The sequence below is a fragment of the Galeopterus variegatus genome, unplaced genomic scaffold, assembly GCF_000696425.1.
Source record: "Galeopterus variegatus unplaced genomic scaffold, G_variegatus-3.0.2 Scaffold3033, whole genome shotgun sequence".
Classification (NCBI taxonomy): domain Eukaryota; kingdom Metazoa; phylum Chordata; class Mammalia; order Dermoptera; family Cynocephalidae; genus Galeopterus; species Galeopterus variegatus.
Genome location: NW_007729144.1, coordinates 115,857 through 119,055, shown reverse-complemented (window position 1 = coordinate 119,055; position 3,199 = coordinate 115,857). Strand labels below are relative to the sequence as shown.

At 51.4% G+C, this 3,199-nt stretch overlaps 1 pseudogene; it reads right to left on the bottom strand.

Moving 5' to 3' along the window:
- The window catches only part of LOC103599619, a 9,484-nt pseudogene that overhangs the window by 5,355 nt on the left and 930 nt on the right, over window positions 1-3,199 (bottom strand).

Below are 3,199 nucleotides of genomic sequence, written 5' to 3'. Positions count from 1 at the left end.
ATGGGACACAATAACTAACTACATTGTATATTGACAAAATAAAAAAAAAATAAAAAAAAAAGAAAAGTTTAACCTGAGGAAGTGCTTTGTTTTATTTTCATTCTTGAGGAGGGGAGCACAGAATCCCAGTCCTCAGGTCTCTCCTGAGTCCTCAGGCTCTACTGAGCAGCAGAGAGTATGTCCAAACAATCCCTCTACATCAAGAGTGCCAAGTACCGACTCCCAGTAGGCCTCACTCCTGGTTCTCCAGTGCCTCGGACAGGGGATGAGTTATCGGGAGAGGTAGTTTTAGGAGCTCAGCAGGAGTCTCTCCCAGCTGGAAGATCTGCGTAGGAGTCTAAGAACAAGCTGAGCTGCTGCAGAGATGGATGAAAGTAGGCTTGGATCAGACAATCAGACCTGGCAAAGCGAGGAACCAGCAGGATAGTAGTCCAAGTCCACAAACCCAGGCAGAGTAGGTTATTCAGGCGTGCAACCCTAGATCCACACCCAGGACACACAGCTCCCCCTAGGGGGAGCTGAGTAGATACACAGGCCATAGGCCACTTAATTTAAGTACCAGCCACAGGCCACACACGTTAAGACTCCCAGGCCAGGGAGGGAGGCTAAGGACGCAATGACCTCCTGCAGGTGCCAGGAGCACTGGGTCCTGCTCACCAGTTTTCGAACTCGCTCCAGCACCACATCGATGATCTCCTTTCCCACAGTGTAGTGGCCACGGGCATAGTTGTTGGCAGCATCTTCCTTGCCAGATATCAGCTGATCAGGGTGGAAGAGCTGCCTGTAAACGCCAGTTCTTATCCTATATTGAGAAGAGGGCAAAGGGAAGAGAGGGAGGTCTCATTCCACAAGAGGACACAAGACGCTAGAACCTTTGCTGCTAGGCTCCCCGGGTGTAACTGCACAATGGAAAGTGGTGAACAGAGGCATTCCAGAGGCCCACTTCTAAAGCCTGGTCCTATGTGGGCCCATGAGGAGGAAAGTCCAGGGTTGCCTTTCGTGGTCCCTTCTCTCTGATCATAGCCACTTCATTTTTCTTAGTGAGGAATAAGAGGAGTGTCAGGGGAATCTCAGTTCACTTGTGACTGGTGTAAGAATATAGGCCAATGCAGAAAACTCAACCCACGGTTTTAACATCTAAAACAATATATTTAGATAGATTGGGGAGTAGTACAATGTTCATGAACTGAGGAGAAACAGATGCAGAAGGGAGGAAGCAGAAAAGCCCCTGGGGGCCAGCCACAGCCAAGTTAACACAGGCCCACTTCCAATTAAGGGTCTGTTTCAGCTAAGGCTGAGCAGGGGGCCAATATGAATGCTCTCAGCTCCCAGTTACTTAGACAAATGATGTCCTCAAGAGTCTGAGGGTAAGGAAAAGGAAGTTCAAACTTTCTGCTTTTATCTGCTCCTTTCTACAGTCTTCATTTTAGGTATCACCCCTGACTCAAACATCTGGCAGTTTCTGGACAGAGCTGTGTGACCGATCTCCCTCTCAGCACAGGAAGCCCCCAGAACCCTTCCTGAAGACAGAGTCTAGACAAAAGCAACAGATGTCAATCTTTGATGTTGTTCTTGGAAGGGTACTGCCTGCATTCCAAGTGTTTTCCCCTAAGCAGAGGTCCCCACTGACTTTGGGACTGGCAAAAAATACGGGCTGCCCACTCACCTACAACAGCAGGCTCCAGGTCCACAAAAATAGCCCAGGTAACATAATTGCCAGCCCCTGTTTCACTGAAGAAGGTGTTGAAGGAGTCATCGCCACTCACCAGGGTCTTGTCACTGGGCATGGTGCCATTGGGTTTGATGTTGTGCTCCAGGCAGTAGAGCTCCCAGCAGGCACTGCCCATCTGTACTCCAGCCTGGCCCACATGGATGGAAATGCACTCTCACTGGTGGGGGAAGCAGAGCAGAGTGACACGCTGTCAGCAGCGTGGGGTGGGAGATGAGGGCTTGAAAAGCCTTCCTTGGAAGCACTCTATCTTTCCTCCCTGAAGGCTGAAGCCTAGCAGTGTGTCACCTAGTCCAAACCCCAAAAGACTGGGTTCTCTTTCCAGGCCTTCACACACTTTAAGTCAAACCACCTCCAGACCCTCATTTCCCTTCATTTACTCAGGGCTTAAGAACAAGGTGGCTATGCCTAGGTCTTCTGGGGCAGAAACTAGAGAAAGCCAAAACCAAGTAGCCAAATCCCACTGCACAGTGCCCTCTCTGCTGGCTGGGGTGGCTTGGGAAAGCTCAGAGTCCTGTGCTCCAAGACAGGCCCACCAGGAGCTTCTAGGTGCAAGCACTGGAGCCTCGGAGAAGTCTCCCATGGCAGGAGCTCTGTCTCCTCCACACCCTGAAGGGGCAGAAAACTAAGTTCAGGCCTGAACTGAGGAAGCAGTTCTGGAGTTAGAGTCAGCCTTCGGAACTCACCCACAACCTTCCCTTTTTGAGGGATATGTACTGACCTTGGACATCTGTCCCTGTCCACTGCAGTACAGATAAGCTAATCCTAGCAAGTACTGCTCAAGGGCCACAGTGGAGGCTGGAATACCCACCCCACCTTTCAACTCTTCTCAGGCGGGTAACTCTTGTGATGGATAGATCCTCCCTCGCATCTTCAGATCCTTCATCCCCAACCCATAATCCAGAGGATCAATTAGAAAGGACTGAGCACCTCCCAAATGCAAAAGAGATCTTCTAGGAAGGAGGACAGTAGGCAACAGTTTAACAGTCTTAGAAACTATCCTCCAAGGCCTCAGAGCCTTTAAGGGACTCAGAGCAGAGGTGGGGATTAAGAGATTTCTTTGGGCACGGGAACCTCTGTACACCTCAAGTTCTCAGACTTAAGTAAAGGACCTCAAGTCCTTGGGCAACACAAGAGGAGAGAAGTGGCGTAAAGGACATTCTTGTCCAGGCACCAGGAGCTTACAGAAATCCCTGATCAAGTATGGGGCCAAAGGGCGTGGACCTCCGACCTCTGGCCAGAGCCGGCCGCCCAAGACAGTCATTCAGGGAAACGGGTTCTGAACTGGAGAAACCTGCTGGAGTTTCCCAAACATCTCGGATCCTCCAGCGCGGGAGTGTGGTCTCAGAGAGGCGGGGACTGCAGCTAGAGGCGGGCACCTCTTTGTTCAAACTGCAGCGGGAGAAATCCAGGGCGGGTCCTAGGTCCCCTCCCGACCCAGGGCGCGGTCCGCCGCGGCGCGCGGACGAG